The sequence below is a fragment of the Melospiza melodia genome, unplaced genomic scaffold (assembly GCF_035770615.1).
Source record: "Melospiza melodia melodia isolate bMelMel2 unplaced genomic scaffold, bMelMel2.pri scaffold_32, whole genome shotgun sequence".
Taxonomy (NCBI): Eukaryota; Metazoa; Chordata; class Aves; order Passeriformes; family Passerellidae; genus Melospiza; species Melospiza melodia.
The window spans coordinates 6,303,648-6,324,487 of NW_026948638.1; the positions used below are offsets into that span (position 1 = coordinate 6,303,648).

At 54.1% G+C, this 20,840-nt stretch overlaps 1 long non-coding RNA gene across 1 annotated transcript; it reads left to right on the forward strand.

Moving 5' to 3' along the window:
* Nucleotides 1-1,216: 1,216 nt before the first annotated feature.
* Nucleotides 1,217-1,832, forward strand: LOC134434143 (uncharacterized). Its single transcript, XR_010031805.1, has 2 exons — nt 1,217-1,257; nt 1,533-1,832. It is a non-coding gene; the product is annotated as an uncharacterized LOC134434143 (long non-coding RNA).
* The last annotated feature ends 19,008 nt before the right edge of the window (nt 1,833-20,840 follow it).

A 20,840-nucleotide genomic window follows, 5' to 3' on the forward strand; every position in this document is an offset into this window, starting at 1 on the left:
GGGGGGCCTGAAGCAGCTGATGCTCAGGTCTTTTGCCCTTTCCTTTCATCCAGGATGATATCCAGGTGCAGCTGAGCTCCATGGCTCTATTTCAAGAGATGCTGGACTTATTAACAGACGAGGGAAGAAAGGCCCTCAAGTCCCACGTGTGCCAGAGCCTGCTCCCTCTCTACTTCCACTGCCATGATGAGAATCAGATTGTTGCTGAGGTGAGCACTTGTGGCCAACTGCGGTCCCCCTGGCAGGGGCTTGGGCTGCCTCCTGCCCTGGCACCTTGTGGGCTGCAGCCTCCTCCAGCCTGTGCCACTGGGATGCTCCTGTGCCCTGGACTGTGGGGCCATCTGTGCATCTCTGTCCCTCTCCAGGCCTCCCGGGAAACGCTGCATTCCTCAGCCAGATTCCTGAAGAGGAGAGATATAGAACAAATGCTACACGTGGATCAGAGCTTTGGGGAGTGCCTGGTAAGAACAGCAGAGAACCCCCAGCCTCAGCATGGCCAAGGTCCCTGAGGGCGGTGCTCAGCGTGCGGGGCTAGCAGCTGTGCCCGCTGCTGCAGCCAGAGGCCGCGCGGGCTCTGCTCCAGGCTCCCGTGGGCCTGAGTCGGGTGCCCATGGAGCCCCGGCCCGGCGGGGCTGCGGGGCGGCACCACGGCTCCCCGGGCAGCAGCCGGCCCTCCGCCCCTCCCCTCGGGAGCCCTTGGCCAGCAGCTGCTGGCCGCGCCTCAGGGCTGTGCGGGCAGGCGAGGCCGGCGATGGGTGCAGGCAGCGCCCGGCCCAGGAGCTGAGCCCGCGCCAACCCTTCCCTCCTGCCGCTCTCTGCAGCTGGCAGAGGACAGGAGCCGAACGGCCGAGCACCTGCGCCGGGCACTGCGCTACCTGCAGAGCCCACAGGAGTCCCTGCGAGAGGCAGCCGTCAGGTTCATGGGTGAGTCCCGAGCCCGGGCTGCCCCTCCCCGGCCCGCCGCAGCTCGGCTGCGGCCCCGCCTGCTGCCCCGGCAGCGCCAGCCGGGCCCGGCGCCGTGGAGCCCCGCCTGGCCTGGGCGTTGCTGCCGCCCTCTGGCAGCCGTGCCCTGGGCCGGCAGCGTGCGGCAAGGGCCCGGGCTGAGCTCTTCCCGGCCAGCAGCCCGGGTGGCCACAGCGCCGGCAGTGCCGCTGGCAGGGAGCTGTGCCGCTGCGGCCGTGACAGGCTCTGTGTTCACAGGCATGGCCGGGCGGCACCTGAGAGGGCAGCAGCAAGAACTGCAGCTGATCTGCACTGGTGAGTGAGTGAGGGCAGCGGACTGACCGTGGGGGCTGGAGGGGGCAGCTGCAAGCCCTGCCCCTGCGGTGGAGGGATCTGCACCCGTGGGCAGAGCACACAGAGATATCAGGGCTACGTGTGGCATGCGTGGCCAGCAACTTCGGCCTGATGCCCTTGCTCCCTGCTCCCTGCGGGCCATGGCAAGAGACGACCGGGATGGCCCTGGCAGGGGGCTCTCCTTGGCTCCCTGCACATGCAGGATCTGACCTTGCCTCTGTTCCTCTCTCTTGCAGCCCTTGAAGAAATGGCCTATGACAGCAGTCCTGCAATCAGAAATGCTGCCATTGAATCTTGTTTAGTTCTCCGAGCCATACAGAGAGCTCCCTACTCCCCATGGCGTCAGCTGCGAGATCGATTCCGCAGTGCATGGAGGAAACGGCCTCGTCTGTGTGGCACTGCCTTGCTGTTCTGCTGGAGCTCTGCAGAGAGATGATCTGGGGCCATTTAAGCCAGCAGGAATTTTCTTTTTCCTCTTTAACATTTCCGTGTTTGCATTTTCATTGTAGAGTAGGTAAATATAAAATACGTTACAATACACAGAGTCCCAGGATCTTTCTTTTCGTGTGCAAGGTCTGTAGGGCAAAAGAGAAGAGGGGGAAAAGGTTGCTTGTACTCAGCCAGCTGCCCAGGCGTGCAGTGTTGCAGGGAAAATGGCCAGAAGCCTTTAGGCCTTTGGTGGTTCTGCTGAAGCCTTTGTGCTGCCCACAGAGCGGCTGGGCAGGGGCCGGAGCTGCAGGGATCCCTGCCAGAGCGGTGCCTGGAGATGGCCACAAGCCCTGTGCTGGACAGGAAGGGCCATCCGTGTCCTCCTGCCCGTCTGCTGCTGGCTGCAGTGCTGAGGGCTCCCCGGCGCCTCTGGATGGGGCTCCTCTGCAGCTGCTGTGGGGCTGCGGCGCTGCTGCCGGGAAGCTTGGCCAGGCTGGGGGAGACCCTGAGGGGTTGAGGCACTGCTAAGCCCTGAGCAATTGGCCGGCAGAGGCCATAAGCAGCCCCCTGGCAGCCGCCTTGATCCCGACAGCCGGCTGCTCCGGCGCTTCCAGGTCGGTGGCCGGTTGGAGGGACGCCCTGGAATCAGGTGTGGAAACCTGCTCCTGGCCTTTCAGGGCTGTGAGGCCAGCTGTTGTGGGGCTGGGCAGGTGCCCTCCCTGTGCTCCAGACTGGAGCCCCCCACCCCTCAGCCTTAGGCATTGAGCTCCACTGCCTGATATCCAAGTCTTGTTCCTCTTGCTGTGGGGGAGGCCGAGCTCTGTGGCTTTCGGCCCCATGGAGCCAGAAGAGCAGCAGCTTTGAGCCCACAGGGGCCACAGAAGGGCCCTCTTAGACCACGGGCATTCCTGTCCTGCCCAGGCCAGGGACACATGAGAGTGCAGCGGGCACCTTCAGGGTGCCACGCTGGCTTTGCACTGGGCCACCTCCCTGTGCTGTGCACGGCTGGCTCTTTGCTTTGCTGCTCTCGGCCTTGTGTCGTCGTACTCCTCTGGCTGCCTGCAGCCAGGGGCAGCCCTGTCAGGAGGGTGAAAGGCCCCATCTCCAACATCTCAACGGGGGAAATGGAGGTCTCCCAGCCCTCAGCCTACGCTGTAAGCAGAGCAGAGCCTTTTCCCCAGCCCTGTTGGCTTTCTGCCTGCTTCTGGCCCCTGGCCACTATGACCCACTGCACTCGCTCTGAGTCACCTACAGCATGGCTGGTGCCTCTTGATTTGCTGACCCTGGGATGTGAGGCTCACTGAGGGAAAGGTGGCTGTCCCAATGCTGAGGGCACACGTGGCTCACTGAGCAGACTTGAGGCTTCCCCAGCAGCTTGCAGGTGCCTTATGTGTCAAGTTACAGTGCTTGTGCTCCTGCCTCTTCCTGTCCCTCTTCTCACCCTCACCCAACCTGCACCCTCTGACCTACCTTCAAGAAACCCTGTTGCATCAGACCCGGTGTCAAGAGCCCTCCTTCGGCTGCCGGTCGAGGGCACGTTACAACCTCCGGGCCTGGGAGCAAGGTGGGCTGGGGGAGCTGGTCTCTCAGACCAAGAGGGAACGGCTCTCGACAGCACCTGCCCATGGACCTTCCCCGCACCAAATAAAATCATCTCCAAGTTTAGCTAGTAAGCTAGTAAGGTATAAACCATTAATTGCCTGGAAATCTGGCACTAGTCTCTGAGTTCCATTAGGTTTCTTTATTGCTGATCTAGCAGTATTAAATTTTGACTCCCATTCTTCCAATAGTCCTGATGTCAGGGATTTAATTGATTGTTGGCTCTATTCCTTTCCTAGCTTCTAATCTTCAAGGGTATTGCTTTCTGACTACTGCCCTAACTCTTGTCTGTAGCTCAATTTTCATAGGGTCTGCTCGTTTTGATTTTCCTGGGCTATCAGTATCCCATACTCTTGGGTACACCTGATTCAATACTTGCTCTAACTAGTTCTTCTTGTTTGTTGGTCTGGTGTCAATTGTCAGTCCTACTGCTAAAACCGCTCATTTGTCTTCAGGTACCTTCCATTGAAGTTTTCTTTTCCTAAACAGAACTGCTGCTTCTAAATTTTCAAGCAAATCCCTGATTTGGGTGAGTTTGGTAAATAAAGAAACTGATGTATTCCCATTTTCTTCTTGATTTTACATTGAAGTGATTTCAGGAAGAATGCATTTTCTGGCAGGCCAGTGGCTCCTAGTGCTTGAAGATAGTTTTCACTTTTGGGTATCAGTGCTTGATTCAAGAGTGAAAATGTGTCTCCACAATTAGTTAAAAATTCAACTTCTTTATTATTATTTAGCTGTATTTTAACCGGTAACCTGCTAGGGTAAGAATTGCCAGTCTCGGTCACTTCTTATCATCTAGAGTGCCTGCAAGAGTTTTGTGTACTTTGTCTGGTAACTCTGGGCACTGGCCTTATTTCCAGTGTCCTGATTTATTACATGATGCACATTGATTTGGCCCCAGCTTGGTCTGTGGCTGCTTTGAACCTCCTCTGCCTCTGCTCTTTATGTCCCTGCCTCTGCTTCATCCACGCCCACGTCCGGCCTCTCCCTGGTGCTGATCCAGAGCTGCCACCATGGCTGCAGGGAGCTCTTCTTTATTTTCTCTCTCTTGATTATCATACACTTTCTATGCTTTTCTCATTCATGCCTTTAAGTCTCTCTTGACAGGCTCTTTCAGCTTCTCAAGTTTCTGCCTGACATCTGGGCTAGATTGCCCTGACATCAGGGAAACCCACTGCTGCTTTCCCATATCCGAGCAGGGATCCAGGGCTGTGCCTTTACGTGCAGCTGCTCACAGCCTGTCCACAAAGTCAGTGGGTGACTCGTGCTGTCCCTGTGTAACGTTATCTCTTACTGACCAAGTTATTGCTTTTGGAATGGCATTTTTTAATTCCAATGTGACTATGTCCTGGTATCTGGTTAACATTGCACAGCTGCCTGCATTGTTCGCGTCCCACAAAGGGCTTGCAGTAGGACACAGCTGGTCCATTGTACCTTGCAAGGCTCCACTAGCAATTTGTCCGTGCACACGTGCTCTGGCCACCTTGATCACCAACTCTTTTGCTGGTTTGGTTAGCTCTGTCAATATGAAATCATTATCACCTCAGCCTGGCTCTTGACTCTTGACTATGAACTCCAATCTTTTTGCTGCTTTGCTAGCATTTTCTCTATCCATTTTAACTTTTTGCCACCAACTTGAGGTCTCTAGTAGAAAAGCAGATGTTCACCCACATGGCTTCTCCTGGGGGACTCAAGACTTGCCTTAAGGTGGTAACTAAAGGCCAAGCTTTCTTGGTTTTATTCCTTGTGTTGGTTGTCACTGGGGGTCCCTGAAATTGTCCCCTCACCTGGATTATTCATCTCATCCTCACTGCCATTTGGCTTTCATTCAGGGGCCGGAGTGGTTGCCTGAGGTGGAGTGTACCCGTGCTGGCCTGGACTAACTCGGCTCTAAGTCTTGGACACCTAGAACACAATCTTCCTGGTGAATTTGAGCCAATTTCAAACATCTCTGTCTTATGCTGAGTGCTAAATGACATGTCTTTCTTTTCTGCCTCTTATCTCTTTCCAAAGTTAGGACTAAAGGTCCTATGGGGCCAAATCAAAGCCACATTCTTTCTGACACTTGGGTTTATTCTTCAGGGTAAAAGCCATGTCTGCATATATCACTGGATCTCATTTTTCTCCTCGTCTTAAAAATAACATCAACTGTAACAATGGATCATAATGTTCCATTAGGTGGTCACTTTTCACCACTTTCTAATTGATACTAAGCCTACCATTGGGTAAGAGTATTTCATCAGGTTACCTTATATGAAAAATTACCTTCTGGGATTCCTCCCAAATCTTTCTCATCGGCTAAATTACATTCTAGTGGACTCTTTCTAATACCATCTTTACTTCTTGTGCTATTCATTCTTCATGCTGTCTAAATTTCCAAACTTATCAGGATCTATTCGTACTTCTCTTTTCCTTCTCTTTATCCCCTGTAGACTACACTTAACCCACACGGGCTGTCTCTGAGTCACCTAGCACCAATATTCTTTTTTATAGTCCTAACAAGCAGTGAAAACAAAAGGATTCCACATGTTATAAATAGGTATGATTCGTGCTGATAAAATTGAAACAATAATCAATATAGATATAGTAATTAATATTTGTAAATAATAAAGTAGTTAGAGTTTAATGCTAGAAAGGAAAGCAATGGGAGGGGTTCCACTCCCCTCTCCCTGCTGATGTTCAAGGACAGGAGGATAAAGCAAATGATAACAGTTACTAAAAATTAACAAAAAGAAGGGAAAATCTGGTTGGGTCCCAGGAAAATGCCAGCTATAGGAGATTTATTGCTTTGATGCTTAAATGCAGTAATATGTTAGTTTTGGCTTTCATTGTACTGGCTTGGTGCTCATGTGTAACCCAAAGGTGAATTAAAGTGCATAGAGGAACAGAAGAGGCCTTCATCAGTGACGACCTCCAAAGACTTGTGTGACCACCAAAACAAGTGGTGGAGCATGCACGGTAAAGGTGGTGATGAGGGCGGAGGTAGAGGTGTGATGAATCGAAAATGGGAGGGGACGACATTGACACTTGGCATAGAAGGGGGGAATCTTCACTTGGCAAGCTCGTACGTGAGGTGGCAAGGGTCCAAGAGTCCTGCACTCCGTACCCCGTGGTTATCTTTTTCTTATGCACTATTATTGGAACTGAATTATCCCTTATTTTTAATCCAATTATATTGTTAATATTTCAAGTGTATCCAATTTTATATATTTTCTAAACTTTTCAATTCAAATTGCTGCTACCTCTAATATTGTTTGGTTTTTTGATGATGGGATAATTGGGCAAAAATAACAATATGGAAAAACAGGCCTGGGAGCCTCCCTCATGGCTGCTTACCACACAGCTCATCTTTGAGATGGGCGCTTCACCTTTTATACCTCTGGGGGTTGCATCAGCCAACCCTGGCCCCTCCCAAAGTCTGTCAGTCAACTCTCCTTTGCCGTTTATTGGTGGAGATTGCTTTCCTGCAACTTGATTGGTGGGTCAGGTGGTGCCATGCTGTGCCCTCCAGTAGCAACGAGCTTTTTCATTCTCAACTGCCCTGTAGGAGGGCCACAGGTACACGCCTTCATTTACCACTCCTAAACAACCCAGGCTGTCCGGTGGCGACAATACAGAGGATGGGGAAAGGGGACTGTGAGGAGAACAGAGGGCATCTAAACAATAAACTACAATAACATACCTATGCATCAATAAAACTTCTCTTAATATTCACACAATATTCGTTCCTTAATTGTTAGAGCAAATCATCTCATTATTCATCTATAACAATTTTTATTTTTATTTTTACATTTTCCTATTAAAGGACTGTTATTCCTACTCCCATATCTTTACCTGAGAGCCCCTTAATTCCAAAATTTTAATAATTCAGAGGGAAGGGGTTTATATTTTCCATTTCCAGAGAAGATCCATCCTTCCTTTACAGACACCTGTCTTTCAAACCAAGACAGAGTCCCAAAAATCCTGCAAATCCCACAAAGATCTGCACAATAACCTGACTGGGACCCTCCTTCCTGAGCCAAACAGGGCAGACCTGAACAAACAAAAAACCATTTCTCCTGGTTTAATGAAAAGGTGTGTTTTGGGTCCCATAAGAGGAACAGAGATGCTGTGCCCCCTGGTACTGGGGGAGGGAATGAGGAGCTCCTGGGGGTACTGGGAGCACTGGAACAGGGAGCTCTGGGTGGCCCCACATGGGACCCCACACTCGTGGCCACCCCCCATGGCACGGTGGGCACCCACGGGAGCTGGGGGGCGGACACACAGTGGGAGGTGCCCTCAGGCAGGAACCTCCAGTGCCCCCTGTGCCCCCAGTGTCACAGCATGTTCTCGTAGATGTCACTGGAGTCCTGCTGTTGCCCATGGGGTCCTGGCAGCTCTGCATTGGTCACCTGGGAGGATGTGGCACAGGGGGGCACTGCAAGAGACACCGGTTGGGGGAACTTGGATGGAAGGTGACACCCCTAGAATGACATGTCCTTGTCCCCCCACCTGTACTCACCCCCTGCCTTCTTCTTTCGCACGACCTGGCTGTACAGCACCTCCCCTGCCTTTGTAGGGACCGAGGGCCCTGGGGAACCCCTGCAAGGATAAGGGGGTGTCTGTGCGGGTGTGGGGGGTCACAAGGAACATAAAATGGGGGTTCAGGCCTGGACCCACCCCAATCACCTTTCCTGTTGTTCCCTGAGGGCTGCAAAGGAAAGAGAGGAGGGTTGACTGTGGAGCCCTCAGGGCCTCTGAACACCCTTGAGACCTCTGACTGCCCCCGGGAGCCTCGTGCATCCCTGAAGCCCCTAATGAGCCTTGAATCACCCACTGAATCCACTGAGACCCCAAACTCCTCCAAACCCCTGACCGAACCCCCAGTGTCCCTGCACAACCCTGCAGGACCTCCCCAAATCCCCCAGGATCCCCAGCTGAGATCTCTGGGGATTCAGCTTCACCCAAGTCAGGAGCTGTTGGTGCTACCCTCTGACCCTCAAACTCTGTGAGGGGTTCACCCCAATCCCTGGGACCCCCATTTCCCCTCCATTGTCACCCACCCAGGCAGTGCCACCAGTGCCAGCCCCTGATGACAGCCAGGAGCAGAAGTAGGAACAGGAGGGACCCGCAGACCCCTGCGGCCACTGCTGGGGACAGAGAGAGACACATCAGGGTCACCCAGAACCCCGGGGTTTCTGCACCCGCCATGTGACCCTGTGTAACCCTACCTGTGCCCTGTTCCTGTGTTGTCACCTCCAGGGCCAGCTCAGGGCAGAGTGCCTGGTGCCCGTCCTGTCCCAGCTGGTTGGTGGCCACACACTGGTAGGTGCCCAAATGTCCCACATCGACAGCCCTGAGCTCCAGGAGGGGACCTTGGGCCACCTCCTGCCTGTTGTGCAGCTCGGTGAAGGTGACAGAGGCTGAGCCCCCCTGCACCGAGCAGCGCAGGGTCACGGGGTCACCTGCACACACCCGGTGTGACAGGGGACTGAGGGTGATGGTGGCGTTGGCCACGGGCACTGTGGGGACACAAACAGGGCTGGCACCTGGTGAGGTGGATGGGGGTGCCATGGGTGGGTCATCCCCAGTCTGAGGGTCCCGCTCACAAAGGACATTCAGGGAGACACTCTCAGCCATGCTGTCCCCGCACTGGCAGTGGCCGCTGCCATTGTCCCCAGTGTGGTGCAGCTCCAGGCAGGGCCAGTGCCAAGCGGTGCCTCTGAGCCCTCCCAGGCACCAGGAAATGGACAGGTGACCTGTCCCTGTGGCCACCGTGCAGCTCAGCACAAGGCTGTGCTGACAGGGACACCCCCGAGGGCAGAACCCCTGTGGGAGGCGGTGACACCAGGGGACATTGAGGGACTTGGGGGAAGGTCAGGGAGGGGCAGGGAGAGACCAGTGAGGGAAAGGAGGTGCAGAGCTGGGGCGGGGGAGGCTTGGATAGGTACCCCAAGGAAGGATGGGGGGTTTAATGAGGGGACACATGGAGCGGGAGATGGGAGGACCCCAGTGAGGGTATGGAGACCCAGAGAGGGTATTGTGGGACTTGGAGACTGTGGGGAAACAGCAGAGAGGGGTGGGGTTGACTCAGAGATGGGTGAATGGACCCAGTGAGGGATGGGGGGAACGGGGCAGTAATGGAGGTACCCAGGCAGGGGGCCCAAGGAGGCCGTGGGGGCTCCCCGTGCCCATCCCCGCACTCACTGCGCACCGTGACACGGAGGAGGGCATTGCTCTTCTGCACGCCCCCCCCCCTCAGAGCGCACCTGGCAGCTGTAATTCCCTGAGTGGGAGACCCCCACGGCGGGCACCAGCAGCTGCAGGGACCCCTGCCGGCCCCCCACCACCTGCCCGTCCCAGTAGAACACTTGCAGGAGGGGGGCTCGGGGCCCCAGGGGCTGGGGTGCTGAGGCAGCTGAGAGTCAGGGGGGACCCCATGGTGGGCTCGGAGGGACCGTCCAGCACCAGCACCGTGAAAAGCTCTGGAAAGGAGAGGGGAGGGAGATATGTGAGCCCGAGTCACTAGGGAGGGGCTGTGGCGGGGTTGCAGTGGCAGCTGTGGGATGCTCACCATGCACTGTCAGTGTCACTGATTCCGACTCCTCCCATCCCCATGATACCCTGGATTTCACCATGCTCCCACAGCTGTAGCAGCCACTGTGTTGCAGCTGCAGAGGGGACAGGGACAGCTCGGTCCCATTGCAGAGCTCCTGAAGTTTCTTCTCCACGCGGTAAAAGGACACTGAGCTGACCGGGTTGTCCCGCCAGCGCCGGCAGCGCAGTGTCACCGTGTCATCCTCCAGCAGTGCCTGCACTGGCACCTGCAGCACCAATGGGGCTGTGGGACACAGGGGTCCTGTTACACCGAGGGGACCTGGCCGGTCCCAGTGCCATCACAACCCCCATATTGGCTCACATGCAGCACACCAGGGATCCCCAAATCCACAAACAGGGTCTGCCAGCACTGGGATGCTCTGGGATGTCCCCAGAGCAGGGGACAGGCTCTGGTCACACAGGAGGTGACCCATGGAGCAGAGCCCACCCAGAGCCCTGGGGTCACTGCTGGTGCCAGGATGGGGACACCCAAAACTCCCTCACCATCTAAGACTCTCACAGGAGGGCTGAGCCCACTGCTGGGTCTCTCACACGTGTAGGTGCCATTCTTGGTGACAGTGAGGCTGTTGTTTCCCTCCTGCCTCCAGGACTGCATGTCCTTGTAGCAGGTGGTTACACCAATGGTCCCCAAGCCCTGGCAGGTCAGTGTCACCCGGTCCCACAGCACTGCCGACCTCCAGGGGGGCTCCACCAGGAGCTGGGTGGTCTCAGCACCTGTGGGTGAAAGCGGACACCAGCCTGCCAGGTCCAGCATGGGGCTGGGGACAGCAGGGTGGGGCCATGGCATCCCCCAAGGACTCACCAGCAAGGCCGAGGGTCTGGGCTGGAAGGGAGAAAGGACAGGGCTCAGTGAGTGTGGCACTGTGGGGACAGTGGAGCACGCGGGAATGGTTCATAGGCGCTGTCCCTGAACTGTCCCCCTGGGGAAATTGGTGTGGCACAGATGTCTCGATTGGGACACTGTGCTAGCACAGGTCTCCCCCACCAGCCCCATGGCCTCTGTCTCCATGGCCCATCCACATTGTGCTTGTCTTCTTTTCCCTGTCCCTGCATCCCTGCATCCCTGCATCCCTGTGTCCCTGTCCCCACAGCTGCCCCAGCCCCAGGATGTCTCTCCCCACATTCCTATCCGTCCAGCCCTGTTCACCCTCTCCTGTCCCCACGGCCACCCCATGACCCCGGTCACTTCAAGCTCTGGCTTTGCTGGCATTGGGAACCTCAGGGAACCCTACAGCCCCCCTCTGCCCCCTCCCCACCACTCTCTGCCTCACCAGCACACATCCCCAGGGTACTACCAGCCCGGCCCGTGCCCGGGGCACTCACCCCACAGGAGCATCGCCACCTTCCCGGCCATCCCGGTGTCCCCAGCCATGTGCACTGGCTGTCACTCACTGCTGTGGCCACCGCTCCCCTGGCTGGCGGCTCTTTGGATGAAGGGGAAGGAAGCGAGGTCACGTCTCGTCCCCATGTGTAGGTGGCACCTAGGGGGGGCAGGGTGGCCACAAGCTGGGGACAGGCTGTGGGCAGGTTGGAGACATGCTGGGGACAAGGCTGTCTCTGGGTTGGTGGGACATGGGCTTCCCAGGAGCAGGGGGGCGCTCAGGGGGTTTGGGGAGCCAGGGATGGGTGTCCAGGGGAGAGGGGAGTCCTGGGAATGGGGGTCCCTGGGAATGGAGTCCATGGGGAAATGGGGTCCTGAGGAGGGGGAGTCACAGGGGATGGGGGTGCCATGGGAATGGGGGTCCCCAGGGCTGGGGGGACTCAGGGATGGGAGTCCCAGGGGAAGGCGGGCTCCAGGGATTTGGTGTCATGGATTTGGTTTGCTTATTTGAGATATTTTGGTTAATGTAATAATTAGTGTGGTGGGTTTAGTGTTGGTTAATTATTAGTGCATTTATCAGAATGTATTTATTTTCTTTTTGTTTTGAGATGAGACTAGGAGAAAGGTAAAGTACATTTAAAACTTTAAAATGGTATATAAGAAAAATTTTTAATTGTAATATATTTATTAGTAATAAATCCCTCATCAAGGGATTTTTGTGCCAGGGATGGGTGCAGGGGGAATGGAGGGACCTGGGAGAATCAAGGTCCTGGGGAATGGGGATTTCAGGGGATGGAATGAATGGGAGAGGGTTCCTTGGGAATGGGGTCCTGGGCCATGGAGTTCCTGGGCAATGGCAGCCCTGGGATGGTGGTCTCAGGAAAGGGGAGACAGAAGGAATGGGGGTCCCATGGTCAGTTTCTCAGGGGAATGAGTTTACCAGGGATGGACAGTGACAGGATGTGCATGTGGGTCACAGCTCCTTCCCTGGCTGCCTCAGATTCTGGGAAGACCCAGGGGCTAGCGCTGCCTGCTGGGTTGTCCATGATTTGGGGGCAACAAGAGGGGATTCAGAGGTGCTCTGGGTCTGTGCCACCACAACCTCCAGGGGCATTTTCTGTTCTTTATTTCCATTTCCTTCCTTTTATCCCTCAAATTCACAACCTCCCAGTTCATGCAGTGATGATCCTGGGGAGCTCCTGAGCAGGGAATGTGTTGGGGGAAGCCCAGGGTGGGGGAAGCAGGGGTGAGGGGTCTGCAGGGAGGGCTGGGGAGGCTGTGGGGGATGGAGGAGTCAGCTTTCCCCCTGCCTACACTTTCACTTTCTCTCTCCTGCAGCAGATGGAACAGGCCGTTTGTGCTGAGTGTCACATGAGAGGAGGGGTCTGCCCTGGGGGGGGGGGCAAATCCAGGGGGCTCCTGTCCTGGGGGATCCTGTCCCAGGGGGCACACATGCTGGACAAGGGGCTCCTGTCCTGGAGCATGGCAGCTCTTGGTGTTTCCAGACTTCTCCATTCTTGTTCGTCCCCCGCAGGATCTGAGCCAGCAAGAGCAGCTGGGGAATGGAGCCCTGGGCAGGAAGGAGCTCCCAAACTCCTGCTCCTTGAAGCCAGTGGCCATCCAAGGGTGGGGCCCAGCCATGGCCCAGCCCCACTGCACAGGGATGGCCATTGCCCAGCCCTGCTCTGCCCAGCCCCAGGGGGCAGCCAGCACCTGAGTGTCCCCCTGCCCCCTTGGCTTTGATTCTGGCAGCTCTAGAGCTGCTGCCGAGGTGAGAATTCTGTGGGGGAAAAAGGCGCCTGTGGTTTGCTCAGCCCTGCAAGAAGCACAAACCCCAAACGGAGCCCAAGCAGTGGCTCTGTGAGGGCCTTTGATGGTTTTCAGAGCAGAGTTGGCTGGAAACCTCCCTGCAGAGGCAGTTGAGAGGGAGCCAGTCCAGATATGCAGCAATTTATCACTTTGTCCCTTTGCCCAAGTATTGTAAATACATATTATATTACTGGAATTTTGCAAATATTAAAATGGAATTTATATATGTAATGTTAAAGTAACTTTGTTACAAAGATATAGTTTTTATTTCTGTTGTTCATTAAGCTTTGTGAAATAGCTGAATAAGTATGCTTGTGTTAAAATTCCTACTTGGGTGGGATAACATCTGATGAAGACAGGATGAAGACATCTGCTACAGATCTGCCAACTATCAGCACTCACCGCCTGAAGACAGTGTGGACCAAGGCCCAGAAATGAAGATGATGACAAGAAAGGACTAAAAGCACATCCAAGGAATAATTCTCTAAAAAGGCAGATCCAAGGATGAGCCATGCTAAACAATTCATGGAATATAAATTAGTTTGGGGAAAAAGTTTTCTATGCATAAGAGTATATGAATATGCAACAGGCTTAACGAAGGGAAAAGGTATCTAAGAAGTAAACCAGAAGAGAACAGTGTGCTCTTGGCTGAGTGCCAGGATGCACCCACCCATAACAACCTTTGCTCTATGGTCCTTGTCTCCTATTGTGCTTTATTAAACTTTTAAAATTTTTCACAGGAGGGAGAACATGGTTTTCACATGCTACAAAGATTAGAATTCTGTGGGGGAAAAAAGGCCTGCCTGTGGTTTGCTCAGCTCTGCAAGAAGCAAAAAACCCAAAGGGAGCCCAAGCAGTGTCTCCGAGAAGGCCTTTCATAGTTTTCAGAGCAGGGCTGACTGAAAACTCCTCCTACAAGGGCAGCTGTGGGGGAACCAGTCCAGAAATGCAGCAATAGATCACTTTGTTCTTCTAGGCAAGGGACTGAGAGAGACCAAAAAATCCTGCAAAGACAACAACAATCTGCTCAACACGCAGACCCGGACCCTCCTCCTCCTTCCTGTCTCAAACCTGCAGCCCTCTAGAACATCCTGGAAAGTATTTTTGGGTTGGCTCAGTCTTTAGACAAGAGAGAAAAGGATGGAAATGTCAAGCAGGGGCTCTACTCCGCGGCTGTGTGGGGGCTGTGGGCAGGGAACCTGTCTTCATTTCAGGCGTCCCCAAAACTGTTCCTTCCCTGCCCTCATCACCCGCACAGGGCACTGGGAATAGACAGGGCTCTGCCCTGCCCCTGGCCTGCTTCACTTCCCAGACCTGTGAGGGCCTTACTCTGGCAATGCTCGGTCCCGACACATCACGACAGTGGCTTCGGACACGCTGCCACAGTCAGTTTGGACACCCTGTGACCATCCCCGCACTTGCAGTGCAATGGCAGCTGGGCCCCTTCCCGGTGCTCCGGGACCACCATTGCGGTCCCTCCTTTCCGCAGACCCCACCGCAGGGTCTCTACTCCCCCCTGTCCCGGGGTCTCCCCTCTGCCGTTTTGCTCTCTCCATGCTCGGGGCTCCCCAGTGGGGTCCCAGTCCCTCCATCCTGGCCCCTCCCAGTCACTGCCCTCCAGCCGCTCCGGCCGCGCCCCCCGACAGCCCCGGGGCCGGCACCAGCAGAGGCTGCCAAGCCCCTGCAGGATGAGACGTTCCTGGGACCGCGCCGGCTGAGCGGGGCCCGGCTCCCTCATGCCGTCCTTGCCCACAGCACTCGGGCTCCAGCAGCCCCGGGCTGCTCTTTCGGGATGTGCCAACCGCTCCCAGAGTGCTGCCCTTTGTTGGAAACGAGCCCAGGAGCACCCGAATCACCCCGGGACATCCTGTGAGGCTGTGCCCGAGCCCTGAGGGGTTTGGGAGCCCAATGGGTGTCACTGCTCTGTCCCAAAATCTGGGGGCAGCAGGAATGGCAAGTGGTGCCCCAGCATGGGCTCCCGTGGGCCTCACCTGAGCACCCTGCGGAATTGCCAGCACTCCGGCTCCACCTGCATGGCCAGGTGCTGTTCCCATGGGCCACCTGCTCCAGCCGCTCCTGCCTCAGCCACTGCTCCAGCTCAGCCTTCCTGGCCGACCAGTGGGAAGTAGCAGCCACATGGCACAGGTACAGAATCATCCCCAGCACCAGCAAAAACCTTCCTGGCAGCCTAAAAAGCTCCTTGTGGGCAGTGCTGGCAGCATCTGACCCCCAAATTGTATCCAGTGCTGCCTTGTGTAGCCCAAAATCCCCAGGAGAGACAGCGGAGCCCTGTGTTTGTGAACAGGGATGCTTTAGGAGCACTGCTGAACTTTAGGAGCCTGGCTTAATTACAATGCCTCCTTAAGGGTCTGCAGCACCCAGAGCAAAACAGGGGCATTGGCCCAATCAGCTCCAGTTGTGCCCCATGTTGCCATCTCAAGGCATTGCTCCCATCCCAGGATGTCCCTGTGCTCCAGCTACTGCTGCAGAGCCCTTGGGGCTGTGGCTTTGCTCTCTTATTTCTCCACCTCGTCCCCCTGTGGCTTCTGAGTTGGGACCAGGAGTGGCCAGGAAGAGCAGGAACTCCAAACATGCTCTGCAGTCGCCTGAGCTCCTCAACATCCCAGAGGAATTCAACATTCCCATAGCTGCTGTGCCAAGCTGAAAGAGGAAAAGGGAGTGAAAGGCTGAGGGTTTGCAGGAATTCTGGCATAAAGCCACCTGAGGTGCTGCTGTGGACCTGAGACCTGCCTGGGGTTAGGTTCTGCCTTCCTTCCATTTGAGATCATGGACAGTGCTCACGGGTGTTGTGCAGAGCGTGTGCCAGGCCCTGGGACACTGCTACACTGCCGGTGGGCACTGGGATCCAACCTGCTGCCTTGGCGGCTTCTGCCGGCCGCCGGTGGTGGTGCCGGGACCGATTGGTGCCCTTGAGTTTGCAAAAGGAGCCATTTCCCCTCCTCCCTCCCGTCCGAGGCCGCCATGGCCCCTGAGGGGATGGAGGTGGACCAGGGCACCCCCTGCTGGCCGGGAGTGCTCCCTGCAGCGCCCCCTGCTGGCCGGGATTGCTCCCTGCAGCGCCCCCTGCTTGCTGCAGTTCTAACTGCACCAAAGATGAACAAAGTGCACTGAGAAGAAGGAAATATTCTGGCTTTGTATTGTTTATTCTGTTCTTTTTTTATAAATTTCCTTATAAAGAATGTTTATTTCTTTTTCCTACACTTTTGCATGGATGCACTATCATTTTTGAAATAAAAATGCTTTTAGAGATTGGTCTTCTTATTGTAGCAAAGTTTCCACTTTCCTTGGCAGATATTTCTTCCTATACCAAGATGCTTAAAAAGTCCTGGGTTTCAGCATGGATAGGACAGACACTCCCAGAGGACACATGCTCAGGGACTTGGCTACTTCACGCTCTGCCTTTTAAGCCAGTTGGGCCACCAAAGGCCCTCTCTTCAGCTGGCATTTCTGGTCACCCAGACACTCATGAGCTGGCTTTGGCAGAGCATCACACTGTCCCCAGTGTACAAGGGCTGACAGAATGATGGACAGACGGGGCCCTGTCTCAGCAAAAGCAAGGCCTGACCCACCTCTGCCACTCACAGCTGTTTCAAAATGTCTCCAGACAGCAAAATTTTCCTGTTGCTGACTCCCCCACCCTATGCCATGGCCTGATCCTGACTGCCCTGGAAAAGGGGAAGCTCTGGAACCCCCACAGGGCCTTTGTGACATCATTGTGTGGGCAACAGGACAGAGGAGGGGTTCGGGACAGGGGACACAAGAATCCAGAGCCTCTTGAAGACTGCTTTGGCCATCAGAACAAGGAATGTCAATGGCCCTGTCCCCTGGAATGGGGAGCTCTGGGCAGCCCCACATGGGACCCCCACTCGTGGCCGCCCCACAGACACGGTGAGCACCCATGGGAGCTTGGGGGGACACATGGTCAGTGCCCTGAGGTAGGGACCCCCAGTGCCCCCAGTGTCACAGCACGTCATCGTAGTCACAGGGGTCCCACTGTCCCTCATTGGGTCCCGACAGCTCCGCGTTGCTCACTTGTGCATCCCGAGGTGGGGCAGGGCTGGGGGAGACCCATGGGGGCCCTGAGAGTGACACTGGTTGTGGGGACCTGGGTGGGGGTGACACCCGCGGGTGACGTGTCACTGTCACCCTCTGTACTCACCATCTGCCCATTCAGTGCCCATGTGGGGGGTTCAGCACTGCCCCTTCCTCCCAGGGGATCCTGTGGGGATGTGGTGGGGGCTCTGGGTCATGTCTGGGGAGGGGGAGAGGGGAGTCCCAGCCAGAGCCCGCCACTCATCTCTCCTGGAGCTTCCTGGCAGCTGCAAAGAAAAGGGGAGGGGGTGACTGTGGGGCCTTGGGCAGGAAGGAGCTCCCAAACTCCTGCTCCTTGAAACCAGTGGCCATCCAAGGGTGGGGCCCAGCCATGGCCCAGCCCCACTGCACAGGGATGGCCATTGCCCAGCTCTGCTCTGCCCAGCCCCAGGGGGCAGCCAGCACCTGAGGGTCCCTCCTGCCCCCTTGGCTTTGATTCTGGCAGCTTTAGAGCTGCTGCAGAGGTGAGAATTCTGTGGGTGGAAAAAGGCCTGCCTGTGATTTGCTCAGCCCTGCAAGAAGGACAAAACCCAAACGGATCTCAAGCAGTGGCTCTGTGAGGGCCTTTGATGGCTTTCAGAGCAGGGCTGGCTGGAAACTCCTCCCTGTAGGGGCAGCTGTGAGGGAACCAGTCTGGAAATGCAGCAATTGATCATTTAATCCCTGTCTCCAAGGGACTAAGAGAGCCTGATAACTACTGCAAATGCCATAACAATCTGCTCAACAACCTGACTGGGTCCTCCTTCTTGAATAAAACCAGCAGCCCTTTGGAACCTCATGGAAAGAAAGTTCGGGTTCTGGCTCAGCTGCCAGACAAGAGAGAAATGTGGGAAATATTGAGCAGTGGCTCTGCCCTATGGCCATGATGGGGCTGTGGGGAGGATTCCAGGTGTTCCCAAAGCTGCTTCTTCCCTGCCCTGCTCACCTGCACAAGGCATAGGGAATAGACAGGGCTCTGCCCCACACCAGCTGCACACCTTCCAGGCTCCGTGCTAGTCGTACATTGTAGTGGTTTTGGTTCCCCAGTCTGAGATTTCCCAGCCAACTCACCTATTAACGTGGTGAGTTTCAGTGCTGGCCAAACACCAGAGCAACCACTAGAATATACTTACTCATTTGCTGCAGTGAGACAGGACTAGGAGGAAGGCAAAGCAGGCTCAAAACTTAAAAAGGATATAAAGAAAGCTTTATTAACAGTAACTAAAAGAAAGAGTAATGAGAATCAGAATAAAACTTTTAGAACACTTCTCCTCCCCCCACAACCTTTTCTTTCCAACTCCCAATGCACAGAAACAATTCAGTCAGTTTAGCACTTTTAGAATAGTCTTTCTACAATTCACTTAGAGAGAGAAGGCCCTCTTGTTAACTGGAAACTGCTCCACCAAAAAACAGTTCTCTCATGGCTTCTAATTTTCATGAATAGCAGCGACCCCAGAAATCGGCAATTGTGAAGTCCCTCCCATCTTTTCCACAGCTTTTCCCACAGCTGGGTTTATGGACCATGTCAAGTTATGGGGTACTATTTTAAGGATGAGCTGTTCAAGAGCAAAGGTTCTCTTTATCTGAGATCATCTTCATCTCTGGGAACAGAGGTCTTCTTCTGTCCAGTGTGGCTGGATAGTGTTCAGGCAGAAAGGGCCCTGGAGGTGCTGGTGACAGCCGGTTGAACATGAGCCAGCCGTGTGCCCTGGTGGCCAGGAAGGCCAATGGCATCCTGGCCTGGATCAGGAATGGTGTGGCCAGCAGGAGCAGGGAGCTCATTCTGCCCCTGTATGGGCACTGCTGAGGCTGCACCTTGAGTGCTGTGTCCAGTTCTGGCCCCTCAGTTTAGGAAGGACGTTGAGATGCTGGAGCACATCCAGAGGAGGGCAGCAAGGCTGGTCAGGGGTTTGGAACACAAGCCCTGTGAGGAACGTTTGAAGGAGCTGAGGCTGTTTAGCCTGGACAAGAGGAGGCTCAGGGGTGACCTTATTGCTCTCTCAGCTTCCTGCAGGGAGGTTGGAGCCAGGTGACAGAACCAGAAGACACAGTCTCAAGTTACATCAGGGGAGGGTTAGGTTGGATATTAGGGAAAAAAATCACTAAAAGAATAATGAAGCAATGGAATGCTCTTCCCAGGGAGGTGGTAGAATCACCATCTTTGGATGTGTTTAAAAAAGCCTGGACATGGCACTAGGTGCTATAGTTGAGGTGTCAGGGCATAGGTTGGACTCGATGATCTGAGAGGTCTCTTCCAACCTCATTATTCTGTGATTCTGTGATTCTGTGATTCTGTGATTCTGTGTGTGTTCATGGCAATATCACAGGTACTCCTGGGCAAAGTCTCTGAAGCTGCTTTTACTTAACTCAGCAGTGTCTGTCAGAAGGACAGGACAGAAATGGTGTCAAGAACCTGCTAGAAGGAATTTTGGCTTCACTGATAATTCTGGCAAAATTTTTATTGATTTTGGTGGACTGTAGTTATCCATGTCTTTAAGCCCATCTATTTAGTGATGTCTGAAGGGGGTTTGGGATATTTCATTGTATTTGTTTCTCCTGTGTGCTCTGTAATGCCTTCTGATACATACACAGACGATGCACAAAGATTTAAACTTTGGCTCCTGATCATATATAAATACTTGTGATGTTTTTAAGAGATAAATACATTATCTACAACAGTATTAATTAGATAGTATATACTATTAATTGGGTAATATTTGAGATTAAATTGTGGAACCTGTTTTAATAGAATCCAGAAACAACAAATGAATTGCTCTCAAAACTCTACAAAGAGGCTGAGAAGATCAAGCAGTGGAAACTGGCTGTGGAATCAGAACTGAACCAGAAAGAAAGAAAACTCCAAGACAATAGAAAGATTATTGAAGCACAGAATAAAGCCATTCTGTCGCAAAAATTTTTTCATAGAAATCCTTTCTTTGGGATTTGTTTGTGGAGAGCATTATTAATAATTGGTTAGCTGAGAAAGGCCACACTGATATAATGCCACTGGTTAAACTGAAGGAGAAAAGTCAGCAGTCAGCAAGCTAAAAGGAAGAGTCAGCAGCGACCTTGCTGCAACATGAGGATAGGGAGTTGAGATTAGTCCTGAATATATCCTAAGAATATGTAGAAAGTATCAAAAGTAGAACCATAGGAATGTAGAAGTAGGCGTAGGTGCTGATATGCAAGCTGACCAATCCTGAGCTCAACTTTTGCAATATGTATGAAGCTCATTATTAACTGTATTTAACCCGCCGTACTGATCAATAAAATTGAGCCTGTGATGATCAAAATGATGTCCTGGTTCCCTTCCGTCGACAAATGGTGGAGAATGCGGGCATAACCGAATCTCTGCCCTTTTTCTCGGATTAAAAGAAAAAGGGATTACGCCACGGTCCGGAAGTTGGGTTTGGGTCCCAGCAGCCGGGACGGTGCCGGAATTTGAAGCACCCTTAAGGTTCACAACGGTGACTTAAGCCAATACGTGTCGCAGGAGCCTGGAGAGCTGCAACAGCGCGCGCTGATTAATAGGTATGGATAGGCAAGCGGCATATGATTTATTTACCGCCTATTTAGAGCGGCGTGGGATAAAAGGGATAGATTTAAAAAAGGAGTTACCAGGGTTATTAGCTTATGGCCATGCTAAGGGTATCTTTTCTAATCCTCATACAGTTCATGAGTTATCAGAGTGGAG